Genomic DNA, 22,988 nt, shown 5'->3' on the forward strand with positions numbered 1-22,988 from the left:
TCTGGTTCTGTAGCTCTTACTGCCTGCTGAAGGAAAACGCCCTTTTCCAGCATGATTCTCCATGAACTGGCCCCCCTTGTGTTTTCCAAGACAGAGCTGCCCTTTTGTTCTCAGCTCTGTGGGGAACAATCCCCCACACATGAGCACAGAGCCTCTCTTCATTCCAGAATGTGAGCCTTCTTCAGACCAATTTTGAGGGAGGTGAAAGTATGTTGGAAGCTGGGGCATATGGCCAGGAGACCTGGGTGCCGATTTTTTTTGTTGTTGTTGTTCTGTTCTGTATTTTCCAGAAAAAAAAGGCTAACAGAACGCGGTATAGTCGGTCTTACAGAAGCACAATTTACAGCCAGTAATCTAAAATGCTGAAGTATTCTTGCAAAAATCAGCCTCTCAGATTACAGCTTTTAAAATTTCGCCTAAAAATAAATCACCTATTTTAGGCCTAGACTTGAAAAAGAAGAAAAACAAAGCTTAGGATATTTTTTTTCCAAGTTTTCCATGGCGCTTTCCGTGACATGTTTCATGTTTTGTGCCAGGGGAGGTACGGAAGAGGGGGAAGCAAGATATGGTGGTGTTTTTTTTTAAATGGAGATGAGGAGAATCAAGCAGAATTTTTCCTCTTAACTTGTTTATGAGATTGAATTTCCCGAGATTATATAGTATTTCCCATTTTATGACTTGCAAAATTAATTTACCATGTGTTAAAAATTATTTCAGACATATTTGTAGCTCATGAAAAATACATACCCATATAGATATCAATTTTTTTATAAATATACATATGTAGTATGTGATATTATATATGTATGTATGTATATAATACATATGTTAAATACATACATATACATACAGTCAGAAATTTTCCTTCAGATTCAGCTAATTCTTTGTAGGTAGTGTTTGTGTTTCTCGTTACCATGGTGATGGAGAAGGGTTAAAATCAGGGCCTGAGGAAACGAAGGAACTGTGTGGTAAAGTATTAAAAATTGTACCCTTGCTCATTTGAAATATGCTTGTCAAATACTTCAAGAATTTTAGTGCCACTTAATGGAAAAATAGTTTCCTGCTTTTGCTGGTCTGTCCCCCTAAGAACAAAAGGAGGGGAGGGGGAAATAGATTCAGCAAACAGTGTGAGGAACATCCTAGAGAATCTGCTTTCTCTCTCCCACAGCCATTTGTCTGCACAGGGACAGAATATGTAAATGCCCAGGAAATAATTCTGGTTTTGCATACCCAAACGAAGAATCCAGTTGGTTAGCTCTCTCTTTGAGATCTTCCCTTTAAAGTCAGCATTTAGGAGGAAGGAAGGCTTTGAGTTTTTGCATTTGTGTGTGTGTTTTCCCCTGGTTTATTTAAGAGCTGGAAAAACAGCCCAGGACAACACCGGACTGTGCCAAGTTGTTAAACATTTACCACCTGGAAGAATTCAAAAGCTGCCCTTTTATCAGTTAAGAGATAGCCTTCTATAGACTGAGGGCCCTTCTTATTTCCTTAAACTAGGTGAGATTTTTTTTTTTTAAAAACACAGGTTCATTTTCCAACTCTGTTATGTAATGTGTCAGAAAGTTATCAATACCATTTCAACAACATTCAGGGTCTTCTCAGGTCAAACAAATCCCGTGGAATCATAGATTAGACCTGGAAGAAGCCTTATGGTGTCCTAGTCCCCAGCTTCTTAAGCTGTGGGTCATAATCTCACATGAGATTTTGTGCCTGGGTGTGAGTCACAAAATTGACTTAATATCACTAAATGTTACCTATCTTATATGCTCATGTACCCAGAGTCATGTAAAATTTTCTCATGCATAAATGGGTCACAATTGGAAAAAATTTAAGAAGGTCTAATTTAGTTTATCTTCCTTTTCTATCTTCTAAATAGATCATCTATATTGATCCTCTATATTCTATAGATCATCAGACTGAGGTTTGCAGATTGAGTCCCTTGCCCAGATTCACACAGCCAGAGAAGCTAAGACAGACTTTCAACTCTGATCTTTTGATTTTAAAGTATTGCCTTTCTTCTCTTCTACAATCACCATAAGTACTTAGAGAAGAACAGCATTCTTAGCAAAGTGTGACTCTCTATACTCAACATCCCTTTCCCTGGAAATTGTCCCGAAGAAGGAGAAACGGGTTTCAGAAGAGAGCTTCAATTGAAAGAGTTTCAGTGATATAGATAAAAGAATGCCATATTTGGCATCTAAGGCGCTGGGGTTGCATACTTACATACATACTTTCCTGTTATGAAGGTTTAAGGAGCTGGGTTTGCATACTTACATACTTTCCTCTTATGATAAGTCCTCAGATGCCAAATATGGCATTCTTTCATCTGTATCACTGAAACCCTTTTTAAAATAAAACCCTCCTCTGAAACCCTTTTTTCTATCTTCTGGACAATTTCCAGGGAAAGGGATGTTGGGTATAGAGAGATACACTTTGCAAAGAATGCTGTCCTTCTCTTGGCACTTGATAATGATACTAGAAAAAAAAGGTAATATTTTATAACAGAAAGAACATTAGATGTGCAATCTAAAGGGTTTGGAACCTGTCTTGGCTACATGATCTGTGTGACTTTGGGCAAGGGATGTGCAATAAAACCAGTCTCAGTTTCATCATCTGTAAATGAGAATACTTCCACCACTTATCTAACAGGGTGGTAGTGAGGAAAGCACTATAGAAATATGAGTGATAATTAGAAAAGTATTGAATCGTTGACTCCCTAAGAAGATTCCTGTCTTTAATCTATACCTATATACATACAGATTGTATTTAACAGCTTCCCATAGCCTAGAATCCTGAGCAATTACTTCTTCTTTTTCTCAAGTTATACAAATTAACTCCTATTTGTTAAGAAATTTTTATCATAAAACAGTATGATCAGGTATGCTTTATCATAGACAGCATAATTGGGATGCAATTTTTCTCTGCATTTTGAGAACTAACATGGGGTTTGGGGCTTTTTTCTTCTTTTATACATGTCATTTCCAATATTTGTAGCATTTAATATGTTAAGCTTAGCAGGCTTTTGAGTTGATGTCTCATCCATTATCATGCCATCTAGTGGAGAAATAGACACAGAGAGATGAAGGAACTGATCAGGCCTTCACTACAGGATCAATCAATAATGACAATGATAATATTAACTTACATTTTTGTAGCATACTAAGATTTACTAAGTGTCCTACCCATAACTCTCCTGTGAATTTATATAAACTCATTACTTATCATATGTTTATGGAATGCCAATTATATTTAAGACACCATATTGTCCAATTTAGGAAGATGCAAAACGCCGTCCTTGACCTTAAGTGGATTTTTTTAACCTAGTGGATAGACAAGGCACAGTGAGACACAAATTTTGGGCAATCCATTTGTATGTCTCTGGGTTTTTGTTCCCTCCCCTATGCCAATGATGATGACTCATCTTTATATGATACTTAAGGTTTTTTATTATCAAAAAGTTTTTACAAGTCTGTGAGATGGGTTGTACAAATGTTGTCATTCCCATTTGAAGATGAGGAACACTGAGGATCAGGGAGGTTAAGTCACTCATCATACTTATAGATGAAAAGTATTAAATTAGCGATTTGAACCCATTTAAGGACATTACACATCATACTTATAGCTATTAAGTATTTGAATGTAGGTATCTGTCTCCTGACAGAAAATCCAATCATCTCTTCATTTTATAGTTGCCTGTCATAAACTGGGGGAATCGCTCTAACTCCTTTCCAGCTACAAGACTTTTAGATATAAAATAAAATAGCCAGTATCATTATTATTATTATTAGATAATAACTCTAGAATTGGAAGGTACTTCAGAAGGTATTTAGTCCAATACTTGCTGTACACAGGAGGAAATTTAGATTTCAGTGTTCAATGTCATATAAACAACACTTTAGGAGTGGGATTTGAATCCAGGGATGACCTGAAGTCAAATATTTCCATCACCAATACTTGTCACCCAGACAAGTAACTTAACTTTGTTGTGGCTCAGGAAATTTCCTAAAATTTACCTACTAAATTATGGACCACTTTTCATTAGCATTGGTAGCTAGAATTGCCACACTGGGAACTTCCCAAGCAAATGAAACTCCTAGATCCTCTACATCTTGTTATGAGAATAATAACCATAGTAATCATATTCAATTTGCTATCTTTTCTGAACTCCTATGGCACTTACCACCTGTGTCACACAATTCAACCCTCACTCGTTACTCATTCTTTCACTCGTTCTTAAATGTTTCATAAGGATGAGTTTTGACTCCCTCCTCATTTATAAGCGCTTTGAGGTTGAGGACTATTTCTTCTCTTCTTTTATGGATCTATCTCCAAAGAATAATAAAAGTTTGATAGATTAAAAAGTTTTAAATAAAAAGCAGACTTTACAAAGACAAGAGTCCCTTTCGATGGTCAGGCAACTCTTAAATTAATGAGATCACAGCTCCATTTGAGGAATATCAAGAAAAGAAGGATCAGGGTGCTCCAAACAAGAGAAAAAGTAATCAGAAGTATAGAGGATAGTGGTTTTGCTGAGAATATTTTTCTAGTACTTTTTATTGCTCATTCTGCTTCCTTAGGGAGGGAACATTTCATTTCCCCCTTCAAACAGCTGCAAACCTGCTCTCACAGGGTATAGATAGCCTCCATGTTATCTCCAGCAAACAGTAGCTCTTATGTGCCACCTGTGAAGGGCTTTTTAGTATATTAAATGGTATATACAGTATAGTAATCAAGCTCTGTCTTTGTTTTTCCTTAGAATCATAAACCTAGACTTGGATGGTTCCTCAGGAACCATCTAGGCTAGCCCTCTCATTCTGTAGGTGAGGAAAGGAAAGTTAAGTGAAGGAACAAAGGCAGAAGTTTAATCCAACACCTCTGGATTCAGAACTATTTATTTTTTACACAGTGCCACGCTGTCTCCCCACAATAATAATACTAGCTTGAAATAATAATATCATTTATATGGTGCTTTAAGGTATTTTTGCACAATGTGCTTTATAAATATCTCGTTTTATTCTCACAAAATCCCTGGGATGTAGGTGCTATTATTAATCCCCATTCTACTAAGGGGGAACTGAGGCAGATAGAAATTAAGTGATTTGAACCACTGTGGTTCAAATCTAAAGCCAGAATTAAACTCAGGTGTTCCTAATTCCAGTCTCAGCTCCACTTATGATTAGTTACCGGAATTTCACCATGTTTCCCTTGTTTTATGAGAGTGGAAAGCCAGAAGATTGGTCTTGTACGTATTTGTTTGGAACAGATTGAATCTGGCACACTGATGGGACACTCAGGGCTGCCTTTTTTCTTCTATGTAAGTGAAGAGTTCTCTTAACATTACAGTTTTCCAGCTCCATTTCTCCAAACCAGATCTGTTTGAGCCTAGTATTCTCTTTATCTCTACATACTTTAGGCAACAAGCAATAAACTATTTGAAAAGTTGGACCTCCCTGAATAAACAGTTTGGAGAGAGAGGAAGATTTTAATGGGGATTAATAACCATATAGACTTAAAATTCAAGGTACTGTAACTTTAACGATAAAAAAATATACAAATATCTTTGTAATGAAGATGGGAGTGGAGACAAATGCCCAGTTCTTCTTTGGTGCATTATAGAGATGTATTCTAAAATTGCCCACAGAGTGGGGAATGAAGTTACTTCTTGCTTCTTTGTGCTCCAAATAGAGAAGAGAAGGGACAAGAAGAAAAAAGGAGAGTATTGTCTCCTATTCCTCTTAACCCACCAGAAATAGCTAGAAAGGAGATTCTTCAGTATTTTCCTGTCTTTAACAAAGGTAGGCACAACATACTCCTTTAGGGTGTTTATCCAGAAATTTTGCTTTTTAAAATTTTTGAGGTTCACTTTATTAAAATATTCCATTCTAAAAGATTTTTTAATTCATCAAACTAAAAATTAACTTTTTTTATTCAACAACTAAACTTTATTAAACTAAAGATACAAACTTTTAAGGAATATTTTTTAGATACTTACTTGTATGTACCTAAGGCATCCTTAGCTTATATACCTAAATTCCTATGGTCATAGAATCATGGATTTGAAGATAACCTCTCTGTTTGCCTCAGTTTTCTCATCTTTAAAATGAACTTGAGAAAGAAATAGGAAACCACATGAGTCTTTGCCAAGAAAAATCCAAATGGGGTCATACAGAGTCAGACTTGACTGAACAACAACAATAATAACCACTAATTCCGATTTCTCTCCACAAGTACAACCTATTACCATTGCTCTAGTCAAGTCACATGCACTTTGAATCTCCCAAGCTTATTGCTCTGTTCTTTTTCAGTTAGAGACAACCTGACATTATCTGTATTCTAAGTTCAGTAGTTCAGTGGAAATAGTTTTCCCCAACTTTTTAAAAAAATATTTATTGACTAAATACAAAATAAGAAAAAATGGAATAGAATAAAAAAGACAGAAAAGGAAAATAAAACAAAACAAAACATTGTTATGTGCCCAGCAGAACATCAGGGAGAATTCAAAATATGTAATAATAAATTTCCATTTCAAGGAAGCGTATATAATAAAAGAAATTATATTCGTGAATGTTCATCTTTGCTTCTAGGTTGTTCTTTTGTTCTCGGTTATGCACTTTTTACTTTGTCTTTTTCCTTCTTTCATCTTTTCCATCATCCCTAATATGGCTACAGTTAAACACACATATCTATCCATACCCATCCACAAACCCATACCCATATACATATATCTATATACACACATACATAGAGTATGTATTCATGCATACATAACACAAATACTCAGATACATATATATATATATATATACCCACACAGACGCATTTACTCATATGTAAGCATGCATCTAAAATAATATTAATACAGCTGACATATAATGTAGATTTCTCTCTTGATTGAATCTTTTAAATTTTACTTTGTCTAAGATCGATGATTACTAAATCTACCTTTTTTCTAATAAATTCTACTCCTGATCCTTGTTGTAGTGCTTCTGTATATTTCTTAATTTTTATGCTTGCTAGCTACTTTAATTCTGCTCTTTAACTTACCTTACTATTACTTAACTTATGGATCCTTCCCTTATCTTCTCCCCTCACACTTTCCTTCTATCTTTATCCTATTCCCATTAATCTCCACACTTTATCCCACTTCTGTTAATCTAAATACCCTTCTGTATTCCACCTTATCCTATGCCTCCTCTTCCCCCCAGTTTATCCCTTTCCCATTAATCTACACACTGTCCCACTGCCATAAATCTATACAATCCTTCTGTAACCCCACTTTATCCTTTATCTCTTGACCATTAATTTATACATCCTGTCCTGTTGCCATAAATCTACATTTCCTTCTATACCCGGCCTTATCCTATTCTCTTCCCCCCTTATTATAAATTTTGGAGGGTGCAATGGTTGCTTTTTTTTTTCTTTGCCTGTTCATTATTATTTTTTAGTGTATTTATTAGTTTAAGCACCTCTAATTCTGGGGTGGGGATATTTGAAGATATCTTATAATCAGTTGGAAATTTGGGACCACAGTTTGAAAGTAACAATAACTTACATTTATATAGCACTTTAAAATTTGCAAAGTGCTTACACATTTAATCTTGTTTAATTTTCAAAACAACTCTGGGAAGGAGGTATTATTATTATTATTATTATTATTATTATTATTATTATTATTATCCCCATTTTACAGATGAAGAAGCTGAGGTAGACAGGATCACACAGACAGTAAATGTCTGAGGCAGGATTCAAATTCAAATTTAGCAAGCTGGTACCTCGCTATCTAAGTGTAATATATATAATTGTCAGTTTTTCAGATAGAGATACTAATAATTTGTTACAGGAGTTATGAAAAACAAATCATATCTTCAACTTTGCAGAGCTCTTCATGAAGAACTTTGACATCATCTTATTGATTCTTAGTTAAGTATCATTGTTTGTCAAACACTAGATTGCTCTTTTTATTCATTATCTTGCCCTGTGAACCTAACCTATTCCACCGATCAACTAGTCTATTTCTTAGCCAATACCAAATGGTTTTGGTGATCACTGCTTTATAATATAGTTCTAGATCAGTTACAGCTAGACCACCTTCATTTATTTTTTTTTCATTACTTCCCTTGAAATTCTCGACCTTTTGTTGTTCCATATGAATTCTGATGTTTTAATTCATTATGAATTGGATTTAGGAGTTGGATTTAGGAGATTCTAAATTCACTTGTCTGTATGTGTGTATATAGATATATGTATATGTGTATGGGTTTGTGAGTGAGTATAAATGTGTGTGTGTGTGTGTGTGTGTGTATGTGTGTGTGTGTTTAACTCTAACCTTTTGGGGGGAGTTGGAGGGAATGAGAGGGGGAAGTTAACTAAAGGCCCTCTACATTTGTTTTGTCTTGTGATGACCAAGCCCAGCATGGCTTGTTCTGTCTTCTGGGTCAAGTAGAATATATCTTTCCCCCTTTTAATACTTGAAGATATCTATCCAGTCCCCCAGTTTTTTCTTTACCAAACTAAAAAAAAAGTCTCCAAGTTACTTCAACCGGTCTTTATTTACTTTTCATGCTATGGTCCTTACCTCCTTGACCTAGCCTCCAATCTGGCACTTCACACTCCTGCTTTGCTTCCCTAGGATCTTGATTGGTGTAATTTCTCCCTAGGAACCCAGATCCATCACTTTGCTTCTAGACATCTTCATGCTATGCTATATCACCTGCTTGCATTCTCTTCCCAAAATGAATATTTTTGTTTACATTAAATTTAAAAGTTTTGCATGAATAAAACCAATTTAACCAATATTAGAAGAAAAAAAGCAGAAAGCTGGAAAACTATTTTTGTAGCCAGTTTTTCCAATAAAAAAAAACCTCATTTCTAAAATGCAAAGAGAACCAAATCAAATTTGTAAGAATGCAAGTCATTTCCCAATTGGTAAATGGTCTAAGGATATGAAGAAACAATTTTCAGATGAAGAAATTAAAGCTATCTTATATTCATATAAAAATTCTCTAAATCAGTATTGATCTATGAAATACAAGTTACAAAACTCTGAGGTACTACCTCATACTTATCATATTGACTAATGACAGAAAAGAAAAATGATAAATGTTAGAGATGTGGAGTGCGTTGTTGGTGGAGTTGTGAATGATCCATTCTGGAGAGCAATTTGGAACTATATCCAAAGGGCTATAAAACTGCGCATACCATTTCATTCAATAATATCACTACTAGGTCTATATTCCAAAGAGATCATAAAAAGAAGGAAAGGACCCACATATACAAAAATGTTCCAGCCCTTTTTGTGGTGACAAAAAATTTGAAATTGCCGAGATGCCCATTAACTGAGGAATGGCTGAACAAATTATGGTGTATGAATGTAATGGAATACTGTTTTTCTGGTAAGACTTAAATGAACTGATGTGAGTGAAGTGAGCAAAATCTGGAGAACATTTTACATAGTGACAACAACATGATCAACCATGATAGACTTAGCCCTTGACAGAAATACAATAATCCAAGACAATTCCAAGGAAACTCTTGAGGGGAAAATGCTCTCCAGAGGAAAAAAAACATGGAATCTGAATGCAGATTGAAACACACTATTTATACTTTTTTTTTTGGTTTGTTGTTTTCTTTCTTTCTTTCTTGTGGTTTTCTTCTGATAATTTTTTGACAACATGACTAATGTGTTTCACATGACTGTACATATATCAGATTGCTTGTCTTGGATCAGAGGGAAGAAAGGGGAAAAAAGAGAAAAAATTGAAACTCAAAATTCTTACAAAGATGAATATTAAAAAACTATCTTTATATGTAATTGAAAAAAATTCTATTAAGTTTAAAAAAAACAGCTGATTATCACAGATGCCATATGGCCAGGGCACAGGGCACTAGGACTGTCATCTCTTTATTATTGGAAGATGTACTTTTCTTAACATATCCCACGATCTATTTATTTTCTCTGTCTCTAAATTACCCAACTCCACCCAATTGCAGTAAGTTGCATCTAGAACTAGACAAACAACCATGCCCCAAGATTGTTGATTAGTATATGAATTCCATTGTCAAAGGAGAATTCAAGTGGCATTTCACCAAACTTTTAAACCTCAGTCCTTTTATTCTGGATATTTTTCTAAGAAGCTTAAAAAAAGAGTTGAAGGGCACGTTTATCAAATTTGCAGCGGACAAAAAAAAAAAAACAAAAAAAAAACTGGGAGGGATTATTAAAAAAAATTATATGGTAGAATTAGGTTTTCAAATAACTCAACAGTCAAGAAATAGGGGCTAACTCTAGCAAAATGAAACTTAATAAGAGTAAATGTCAAATCTTGTATTTTTATTTCAGCATTTACTGCAGAAGTATAGGATGAGATAGACATGCCGTAATTGGAATGCTCTCATTTATCCTCTCTAGCCCCTCACCTCTCTAGCTTTCTTCAAATCTTAGCTAAAATCTTGTCATTTGGTAAAGACTTTTTACTCCCCAAAAATAATCTTTAATATTACCTCGTTAGATAATGAAGTTATTTGTGTATTGTCTCTTCCATTAAATTAATAGCTCATTGAGGAAAGGGATCATGCTTTTTGCTCTTATATGTACCTTCAGTGATCAATGCAGTGCTTGATACATAGTAAGGCCTTAATAAAATATTTATTGACTTGACTTGATATGACTGGATTGCATTTCATGTGAAGAAAGCGTAGGAAATTCATGGTGCTATAGGCTCAATATGAGTCAGCAATCATGAAATTAAAATGCAATCTTAAACTGTATCAGAAAAAAAAATACTATTTCAAGAATGAGAGCAGTAAAAATAGTGCCCCGTACTCAGGTCATATCTGGAGCTTTGAGATCTATGCTAAGTACCACTTTTTGAGAGGATATAGCCCAGCTTTAGGGCCTCTGTTGTTGTTTGGTCACTTTAAAAGTATACAATTCTTCCACAATCCTTTTGAGGTTTTCTTGGCAAAGACACTGGAACAGTTTGCATTTCCTTCTTCAATTTATTTTACAGATGAGGAAACTGAGGCGATTAGGGTGAAATGGCTTACCCAGAGTTACATAGCTAGTAAGAGTCTGAGGTCAGATTTGAACTCAGGACTTCTGAGTCCAGGCCTGTGCTCTCTCTAATGTGCTATCTTGGTGCATCCAGAGGAGGAAAACTGGGATTTGAAAGGACTTAGAAATATTAGTTTCCAGCAGTGAGAGATACAAAGAGAAAATCCCCTTAAAATAATTGTAGATGATATAAAATGTTTGGAAGTCTACCTGCCAAGACAAAGCTAGGAACTATAGCTTTTCATACAAATAATGTCAGATCTAATCAAATGGAAGAATATCAAATGCTCATGAGTAGCCTGAGCTAATATAATAAAAATGACAATTCGATTTAAATTAATCTATTTATTCAGTGCCATATCAATCAGCCCAAAAGTTACTTTATAGAGCTAGAAAAAATAAGAAAATTCATCTGGAAGAACAACAGGTTAAAAATTCAAAGGAATGAGTTAAAAATGCAAATGAAGGTGGCCTAGCTGTACCAGACCTAAAACTATATAAAATAGCCATCATTAAAGCCACTTGGTACTGGCTAATAAATAGAAATCTATAGTCAATCAGTGGAATAAGTTAGGTTCTCAAGATGCAATAATCAATGATTATTATAATCTAGTGTTCGAAAAACCCAAAGACCCCAGCTTCTGGGATAAGAACTCATTATTTGACAAAAATTGTTGGGAAAATTGGCAAATAGTGTGGCAGAAACTAGAAATTAACCAATATCTAACACTATATCAAGATGAGGTCAAAATGGGCTAAAATTTAGTCATAAAATATAATACTATGAGAAAATTAAAAGAACTATCCTTTGTTCACCTCTCAGATATGTGGAGAAGGAAGGAATTTGCAGTCGAAGAAGAACTAGAATACATTATGAAATGCAAAATAGACAATTTCAATTACATCAAGTTTAAAAGGTTTTGCACAAAGAAAACAGACAAGATTAGAAGAGAAGCAGAAAACTGGGGGGAAATTTACATCTAAGGATTCTGATAAAGGCTTCATTTCTAAAATATATAAATAATGGACACAAATTTAAAAGAATACAAACCATTCTCCAATTGATAAATGGTAAAATGATATGAACAGGCAATTTTCAGATGAAGAAATTAAACTTATTTCTTGTCATATGAAAAAATGCTCTAAATTACTATTGATCAGAAAAAGGCAAATTAAGACAACTCTGAGGTACCACTACATACCTCTCAGATTGGCTAAGATGACAGGAAAAGATGATTAATGTTGGAGGGAATGTGGGAAAATTGGGACACTACCAATAGTACCAATAGACACCATTATTAGTATTGTCCCAATTTTTCCACATTCCCTCCAATATTAATCATTATCTTTTCCTGTTAATACATTGTTAGTGGAGTTGTGAAGTGATCCAATCATTCTGAAGAGCAATCTGGAATTATGCCCAAAGGACTATCAAACTGTGCATACCCTTTGACTCAGCAGTGTTTCTACTGCGATTATATCCCAAAGAGATCTTAAAGGAGGAAAAGGGACCCACATGTGCAAAAATGTTTGTGGCAGCCCTTTTTTGTAGTGGCCAGAAACTGGGAACTGAAATGGAATATTATTGTTCTATAAGAAATGATGAGCAGGATGATTGCAGAAAAGTTTGGAAAAACATTTGAACTGATACCTGCTGGCAATTATAAAAAGAATTTTACTTAATGGCCAGCAGATATCAAAATTTTTCCCCAGACATTTCCTTATTGAGTTATTCTGGGCAAGCCACTCCATCCTGTCTTAGGGTTAGTTTTCTCCTCTATAAAATGTGGGAAGATAATAGCATTTATCTCATAACATTGTACATATATATATATATATAGATAGATAGATAGATAGATAGATATCTATATATATACATATATAGATATATAATGCTTTCTAAACTTTAAAAAATATATACATATATATATGCCTTTATATGTCTATACACATGTATATATGCATATAAATACATATGTCCATATAATATATTTACTTAAAAAGCCCAAGGTCTCCCACTATATCCAGGGCTATCTCCAGTCATCCTGATCTATATTTGGCCACTGGACCCACATGACTCCAGAGAAGACAGTGAGGCTGGTGACTTTGTGTAATGTCCCACTTAAATCCAATTCACTTGCATGTATGGCACTAGGGAAGTGATCCTCTTCAAGAATGAAGAAATAATAGAATATTAAATTAAATTAAATTAAAGAAATAAAAGAATGAAGAAAGAATAACATGTAAATTATACATACATATATGTCCACACACATGTATATATGCATATGTATTGTACACAGATATCTATCTTTAAATATAAATACATATAGATGCATCTACACATTCATATGTATATTTATATATGAATTTATATATTTCAGGTTTCACCCTCTTTTCCTCTGTAGGGTTCTTCTCTCAAGCGCTGTGGATTTCCTTTAATTACCTTCTATATTCAGCCCCAGTATTTTTCTTTAAGAGATCCAATCTAACCCTACACCCTACCCAAGCTTCCCACAATGGCTGCCACTTGTTACCCTGGAAGGCCTCCAATAACAAATGAAGCCATTTCCCAGAACTAGGTCTGCTCTGGGTCATATTTACAGTTATATAAATGGCACAAATGATTTCGGAGACAGGTGGAGTCAGTTGTTCTTCTTGGCAAGGCAGGGAAGTCCCCTCAAATGTTTATAACAGATTGGCAAGTTGGTGAATACAAATTGTTTGGTCACTACTACCTCTGGGGACGACCCTGGCTCCAAACTTGGAAGGTCCAGTGGTACAATTAAAAGAGTCCAGAATTTGAAATCAAATGGCCTCCCTTTTAGTTTTAAACAAGCATTTATTAAATGCCTACTATTTGCTAGGCACTGATATTGTACTCTCATTTTATCCTCACAATTATCTGGGGGGGAGGTGTTATTATTATTCCCATTTTAGAAATGAGGTAACAGAGGTAGAGAGTGACTTTCAGCCCAGAGTTACACAGCCAACATTGCCACCTACTTGCATGAACTGTTTTCCCTTTGTTGATTATCTCCAAAATATTCTACATATATCTCATTTACACAGAGTTGTTTGTATTTTGTTAACTCTGTTAGATTGTGAACTCTTTAAGAGTAGGAAATTTTGTTTTTGTTTTCTCTTTCTCATTTCTTTGTATCTGCAGTATTTAGGATTATGAGGCAGGTAGGATGCTCAGTGGATAGAGCCCTGGGCCTGGTCAGAAAGACCCAAATTCAAATCTGGCTTCAGATACTTACTAGTTGTATGATCCCAGACATGGATGGCAAACCAATCCAGTATCTTTGCCAACAAAACTCCATGAACAGTATTGGCTGTGGTCTATGGGCTCACCTAGAATCAAACATGAATGAACACCACCAACAACTTAACATAATGCCTGATAAATAGTAAGCACTTAAGGCTTGCTTGCGTGTTTATTGTTGCTATAAACTTCAACTATAAACTTTCAACATCTGTGATATGATAACATTGGGCAAGATGAACTTATGAATATGTATTTGTTTCTATCCTGCTTGGTGGGACAGGCTGTTCACTGGGCTATTCCCCATTTTATAATTCATAAGAAATAGAGAAATTCCTCCCCAAACTTCAGAAAATGCTTGAATGCTTAAACCCTACCTTTCCTCAATAAATCTACAAATACCAACCTTTAGATTCACTGGCTTCCTTAACAAGGAAGGGTGGTAGAATGACTCTTATTCTCCTTCATCCAATATGAGAATATGAGGTAGAATACTCCTGTTTTGGCAAATCAGTTTGTTGAGAATTTTATCTAACTACTTGCACTGAATTAACCCATTTGTAGATAAACAAACTTCCCAAGTTCATCCAAACAATGTTTTTGCATTCAATCCTACCTATGATTATGACTGATGTTATAGAGATTCCTCCATCCATCTCCTGGTTAGCTCTCCATTAGCTTAACATGTGACAGAGAAAAATCTCTACCCTTCTGGTGGTCCCAGTTCTTTCCTATCTTTATTGGAAAGATTATGGGTACCTATCACCCTGGCATTGGGTCATTCATAGATCAATCTACTTACAATTGTGGGCAAGGGTTGATAATGTCCCCCATTCCTTACTCCTAGCTTCCCTACTATCGATCTGCCTCAAACTCTCAATACTAAACTTTTAAACTATAAGAAGCTGTCCATAGACAGAAAATAAAAGGGCCAAGCATCTCTAGACAATGTCATGTAAGCGCATTAATATTGTTTAGCAATCTCAACTTCACTGTCACATTTCAGGTCTCTGCAAACTGAAGCTAAATTGCTGTCATGGAAACCGTGACTTAGATACTAGATAGATTGACCAGTGGGATACATCCTCCTGAAAATCATGCTTGATCACCTAGTGACCAGCCTTCTGGGAATGTCTCTTTCTGTCAAACAGTCCCTTTTTAATGGATGTAACATAAAAGTAAGCCCTCTTTTTTCATTCCCTCTATCTCAACTTAATAAGCACAGGTCCAGAGATAGAATTGATAAATAGATGTTTGGAATAATTTTACACACATTCTGTGTATGCATAGGTATATATTTGTGTCTGATTGTAGCCATCTCTAGAATAGGAGAAGAGGGGAGGGAAGAATAAAACGGAAAAAATTTGCATGATAATTTTGTTGTGTATTTGAAAGGAATAGCAAGTTGTACATAGATTTGCAGTTTCATGTGCAATCATCTTTTTTTTATTCTATGTTATGGAAATGCTTGTATTATTTCATAAATTAAAATTAAAATTTGAAAAATGCAGTGGGAGGAACTAAAGAAACTCTGGGAGTGAAAGGAACATCTGTCATTAGAACATTGTTATTAGAGTTAATAACTGCCTGGAAAGTTTTGCATGTTTATTGAAGTTGCCTGTCATTTCTTTTGTCTACAAAAGTGTAGATGACATAGTACCTGGAAAATTAGGTACTTAATAAATGTTTATTGGTTGTTAGATTGATCATTTAACACTAAATTGTAAAAAACACAAAAGTTTATCAGCAGTGTGTAAAGGGTATCACTTAGCTTGGAGTCCCATTGCTACTCAGGCTAATATTCAATTTGTATTTCCAACCACTCTACCAACACCTAGGCAGGCCTTCCTCACCAAGTAGCCAAATATTTAATGAGGACAAAAAAAAAAACAGATAATAACAGGAAAAAATTGAACAAAAGAAACATTCTAGGTTCTATAGTAGTTAATAGAGTAGAAGAGGGTAATATGAACACCCTCAGGACAGCATTTGACATAATTTTTTTAAAAATTTTAATAGTATTTTATTTTTCCAAATACATTCAAAAATAATTTTCAACATTAATCTTTGCAAAACCGTGTTCCAAATTTTTCTCCCTTTTTCTTTCCCTTCCCCCTCCTCTTAACAGTAAGCAATCTGATATGGATTAAATGTGCAGTTCTTCTAAACATATTTCCATATTCATCATTTTGTACAAGAAAAATCAGCTCAAAAGGGAAAAAAAAACCAGCAAAATTACTATGTTTTGATCTGCATTCAGTCTTTATAATTCTTTCTGGATGCAGATGGCTCTTTCCATCACAAGTCTATTAGAATTGATTTGAATCACCTCATTGTTGAAAAGAGCCAAGTCCATCACAGGTGATCATCACATAATCTTCTTGTTACTGTGTTCTCTTGGTTCTGCTCACTTCATTTAGCATCAGTTCATGTAAGTCTTTCCAGGTTTTTCTGAAATCAGCTTGCTCATCATTTCTTATAGAAATATTGTTCTATATTAATGTAATATTCCATTACATTCCTATACCATAGCTTATTCAGACATTCCCCACCTGATGGGCATCCAATCAGTGTACATCCCACAAAAGGGCTGTTACAAACATTTTTGCACACATAGGTCCTCTTTTTTATGATCTTTTTGTGATATAGACCCAGTAGAGAAACTGTTGGAGCAAAAGATAGGTAGTTTTTATAGCTCACTGGGGCATTATTGCTAGAATACTTTATTATTGGTTCTCTCTCAGCATTTGTCAGGAGAATTTTTGACTTCTCATCTTCTCAATGATGTCACTGGTCCCTAAAATAGCAGAGGCTGCTGATGGAGTAAATATCAGGATCTGAGAACAGCCAGACTCATATGAGAAAAAAACAAATTTTTAAGCCTCTATAATCCTCACTTTATGTTTGCCTACACACAGTCTCCATTTCACCAAATCACCATAAGATTCATATTCCAAGGTAGGAATTCAATGCTTTTCATTGAAGCTAGAAACTATTGCCTGATTTTGCCTTGTATATGGTCTAAGGATTCCTATTTTCACTGAAGCTGAGAAACATGATTTTCTCCTTCTCTCTTACCATAAATAGGTCATCTGCTGAGGTTATGGGGAGTTGTTATTCTAATGCTATAGTTCACAAGCCCCCACCAATATATTTCTTCTATAACTATCAGTTCTATCAATTAGTCAGCTAGATGATTAGCTTTTAAAATCAGTATTTACTCAGATCATGTATGAAGAGAGAAATTGGGAACAAAACATCCCCCCCACCAGATCTGTGACCCACTGTCCTACTAGGATCTAGAGAGTTCTGTATGTTTATGCTTATTTTTTCTTTCATCTGAATTGAAATTTTATTGAGAAATCTGACAGACTAAAAGATTACCTTTCTTTCTTAAAATCAAGATCAAAAATCACAATGGTAATTGCAATATATTAATGGCTGATGGGTATATAAAAATGTACTGCATGTATGCATGAGACAACACAAAGAGCCACTAGCCAACATTTAAATTGCAGTGTTTTAGATTGATGCATTTATGTTAAAGAACACATGTAGTGAGGTGGTATTTGATAACTTCTGAAAGTCTTTTTGCTGGAATCTTCAAGATGTTCCCTTTAAATATGGTGTAGATTTTTATCATGAGCACTTTGAAGAATTTTAACTCTGACTTAACTTGTTGAGAACAGTGTGTTTTAAAATTATGATGCATTACGATGCAAACTGATACTAGTTATGGTGTCCTGGACATAATGCTTGGACATGGAGAGGAAGCTGGGAAGTCCAAAGTTCTTCAAAGCTCTCAAGATTTTCTTCTAGCCAGCAGAGGTCTAGTGGAAGAGACTGAGGGCCAACTGTCTCTTACACCCCAAAGCAATTCCTTGCCAAGTGATTGGTTGGAACAATTCTCATCACTAATCTTCTGAATCCTCAATAATTTTAAATCCATTAAGCCACTTCCTTCTTAATGGTTTCATACAGAAAGTGGGACCAAAACCTTTAGCCAACTTCTCCCTCCCCAGACTTCCTGCTTCACTTAGGGAGATATCCAGGCATTTTTGACATCTAGTGAACTAGAGGTATGTTCTCACATGATTAATGGACCAGGGCTAAGTGGGATAGGTTGATTTGAGCTCTATTCATATTGCCATGAGGTTGCTCAAGCTATCCTCAATGTTGTCACTGATAAATTCTTTCTGCTGGCTATGGGACTTCCCTGACTTGCTACTCCCTGAGAGGAATTAGGACGACTGAACTCCATTTTTCTCTTCTCTTTATTCTTTTGACTTTCTCACACCCAATCTCCCCCCAAAACTAACACTTGGCTGTGCAAATGACCCTGAAGCTTCAATGCTCCTTTAGAAAATACCAGTAATGTTGGAGAGGGAGATGATGAGCTAGTCCCTACCATCATTCCTTCCACCATAGCATTTTCATTCAAAATGTGGTGAATCACTCTAATTTTGGACACATCCTTATTCCACTTCAGTTCTATGATAGGACAATGAGGAATAGATTTTAAGCAGATGAGGGGGAGGATATCTCACAATTAGCCTGGATGAAAAAGCACCACTTAATCCACCCATGCATAGAAGCAGCTCTGCCTATTAATTTATTAAAAGTTTATTTTTATTTATAGATTTATCCATCCATCTGTTGTTTGTTTGTTTATAATAGTGTGTTATGACTACTAAACAGAATTTGTTTTAAAAGGAAGGGGGAAGGGTGGTAATTCTTCCTCTTCATCTCTGAAGAATTATAGTTAATAGTTTGACTCTTCCTTGAAACCAAGGAGCATTTGCCTAGCTGTGCCTGAAGTCCCACTCGGAGGCAATCTGACTATTAAAGATTGGTTTTAAGCTGATGGTTATCTCGAAAGCCTGCCATACTGATCATTAAGCCAGTGTTGAGTAGCAGCTGAGTGTTACCATGGCAACAGGTACAGAGCTCTCCATCAGCTTGGGAACAGAAGCATTTTTATTATGGGTCATTAAGGGTAAAGGGCCTCTTTTAAATGATTTCTTTTAAAGTTCTGTCATTTCAGGTGTTACAATTCACCTTCACCTACACAGCTGTTTTTGAAATGGGTGGAGTTTTTTGGTTTTGTTTTTTAAGAAATGTGGGATGGAAATTGGCAATTGATTTTTATTGTCCCTGTGTTCTATAATTGGAGAACAGCATTTTAGCATCAGTACATGGGCTGAAGAGACATTGGGTTGTTGTTGTTTTTTTATTTGTTATTTAACTGTTGTGGTGGTTGCTGCTGCAGCTGCTTCACAGAGAATTTTAACTTAGAAAACAAAATATCTTAATCAAATTTTTGCCTAACCCTGAATCCCTCCTTTGATCAATGAACATGATTCCTTGGGAGTCCAAGTGGTATATGTATAAATATTGGCCACGCAATACCCAGTCTAAATGCCCCTTCATTCTTATTTGACTCAGGCATCAGCTCTGTCCAATCTGCTTTTTCCCAGTTGTGGCAGTCCCTCTTCCAGGGTTTAAATTATGGACCATATCCCTAAAGCTGAAGTCAGAGTCCATTATAACCCCTTCATTTTTACAGATGAAGAAACTGAGACTTAAAGAGTAACTTACTCAAGGTGATACAGGTAGTAAGTGATCACTCCAAACCTAGTATTCTTCCAATTGTGTCAAGCTGCCAAACCAACAATATGATGATCTTGGGGCTAGAGAAAAAGGTGAGATGGAGTGAGGAGAAGGGACATGCTGAGGACTTCTATTTTCTGTTACATTGTTGTTCATCTTTCATTTTTGAAGAAGACCATGACATCAGGAAGATGACACCATGATTTGCAAGTGAAGGAGGACTGTGCAAAGTCACCAGCCTCACTATCTCGCCCAGAGCCATCTGGGTCCAGTGGCAAGGGAGGACTGGAGATGGCCCCCCTTACTGGAGACAGTGGGATGTAACAGGAACAAAGCCTGGGATCAGGAAGTCTGGTTTTGAATCCTAGCTATGTCAACTGACATTTGTGTGTGACCAACTCATTTTACTTTTCAGTATTTATTTCCTGCTAGATCCATTTGAATTGGACTCTGATCCTAGGTGGCAGATCAAATATCTTTCATCCCTGGCCTCTTTCTAGCACTGTAGATTTCTCTGGGGGCTATTTGTATGGCCAATATCTCTAGACTTGCTAGTTGTCCTGACTTTAATCTTATCACTGGATTCAATGACCCTGGAAGAGGAAGGGAGACTTTGTGCAGGTCTTTCAGATCCAGTTCATGAACGAGTCCTCAAACAATGACCAGCAATGAAAACAATCTTTAGACTAAGGGCTCCTAATCTGGAGAACATGAATTTCTAGTGGATTTGTAGATACATTTCGGATTGTGGGAGAACTTGGATGGAAATATATATATATATATATTCAAAGAAATATATATATATATATATATATATATATAGAGAGAGAGAGAGAGAGAGAGAGAGAGAGAGAGAGATTTCTTTAGATAGATATCGATACACATGTATATATGTACATATAGCATTTTATTTCAATATTTTATGTTTCTCTTGTAATCCTATATAATTTGTTTCATTTGAAAAATATTATTCTGATAAGAGGTTTTTCCCTGACTACTAAAGGAAATCATGACACAAAATATGTTTCAACTTCCTTCAGACCCATTTCACCCTGAATTCTATGCTGTTCTCCATTAGCAATCATCTTGTTCCATCTGGTACTTGATATACTGTAGGAGAAACACTGGTTTCCTGTGCATAACATTGCACATGTGCACTTGAACTTGAACACTAGCAAAGGTACTATCAGGTCCTCATTAGTTAGATCTTGCTGTTTCCTACCATAAAGGGGCTTCTGAATAGTCAAATTCCCTTGCTCATGTATTCATCCAGTCACTAAGAGACTGAAATCAGTAGGGAAGTCCTCATCTTGTGTTTACCTTTTCTCATAATGCAGTCAAGTCAAATGTTCTGATGTTTAGAATACATTCAGAATCTTCCTGTTCTGATAAATATTTGCAAGAAGCCCATAACAAACAAACAAAAATCTCTTAATATATGCTAATTTAGAGGATCAATTCTGATAGAAGTGGATATCTTCGGCAATGAGTGGATCCAATTCAATTCCAATTAATCAGGGATGAACAGAACCAGCTATACCCAGAAAAAGAACATTGGGAAATGAATGTGGACCACAACATAGCTTTCTGTTGTTGTTTGCTTGCATTTTTGTTTTTCTTCTCAGGTTATTTTTACCTTTCTAAATCCAATTTTTCTTGTGCAACAAGATAACTGTATAAATATGTATACATATATTGTAGTTAAAATATATTTTAACATGTTTAACATTATAAGACTGACTGCCATCTAGGGGGGAGGAGTAGAGGGAAGGAAGGGAAAAGCTGGATCAGAAGTGTTTGCAAGAGTCAATTGAAAAATTACTCATGCATATGTTGTTGTTTTTTTAAAAAGAAAAAATATATAAAGTGATAGTATAAAACGTTTCAAGGCTAATTTGGATTAATAAACAAGTTTAAGTTGAAAAAAATATATGTGCTTATTTAAATTGAACTGAAATGGTCAATCAGATATTTGTTATGATTTTACTGAATTTAGAAACTTTCTGCCAAGAAACTTAATGTTGCCCCCCAAAATCTGTTTTAGGTGCTCTGCAGGTGTTGGTTCTCCCCATGAGAAGACAAGGCAAAAGAAGAAGTTGTAAGGTCCAATGAATTACCATAGAACCTAGGGGGAAGGAAGTAGGATGAAATCAAACTACTTTCCTTTGGTTCACTAAGAAAAAGAACTCCACAGAAAAGAAAAAGTGGACTTAAGTTACTATCATAAAGCCCTTGAGACAATGCTTAGCACATAGTAAGTACCATATAAATGTTAAATATTATTATGGGGTGAGGGAGAGAAAAAATAAAGAGGGAAAGAAATTTATATAATAACTTTATTATATGTTTAAAAAGAATAAAAAGTTGTATATAATTTTTGCTATTTCATGTATAATCTTGCTTTATTATACTGTTATAAAAATGCTTGTTTCATTTATTTTTAAAAATAAGATAAAATAAAATTAAAATAAAAGATTACATATACAGTAAGGAACACCCCAGAGAACATTTTCAGAGCTGTTCTTCCTGATTTTTTATCAAAAAGTAAGAATTTTGGAGCTTGCTTCTGACCATGTGTGACTTGTTTATGAGATGATGATGAAGAATCACCTTCTTGACTGCAAGTCGGGACAACTAATGTTTTAGTGGGTATTTAAAAAGAAACATCTCCACCCTCTTTTCCCTTTGTGCTACTTAAAGGGATGCTTGTAAATTCAACAGGTGTGAAGATGAATGGTCTATTTGGATAGAAGTTAACTGAAAACAAGGGAAGAAGTCCCTAGCTAGTTTACCCTTAACTCTTGGATACAACCACTAGCAAAAGTATTGCCCCAAGTCTGGCCCTTTCACTGGAAGAGTCAATTCTCTATATATTTTAGAAATGAGGACTTTATCAGAACCCTTAAAAGTAAATTTTCCCCCAGTTTTCTGCTTCCTTTTAAATCTTGGCTGCATTGGTTTTGTTTGTACACAGATTTTTTTAACTTAATATAATCAAAATTATCCATTTTGCATTTCATAATGTACTCTAATTCTTCTTTGGCCACAAATTCCTTCT

This window comes from Sminthopsis crassicaudata, chromosome 3 (assembly GCF_048593235.1).
Source record: "Sminthopsis crassicaudata isolate SCR6 chromosome 3, ASM4859323v1, whole genome shotgun sequence".
Taxonomy (NCBI): Eukaryota; Metazoa; Chordata; class Mammalia; order Dasyuromorphia; family Dasyuridae; genus Sminthopsis; species Sminthopsis crassicaudata.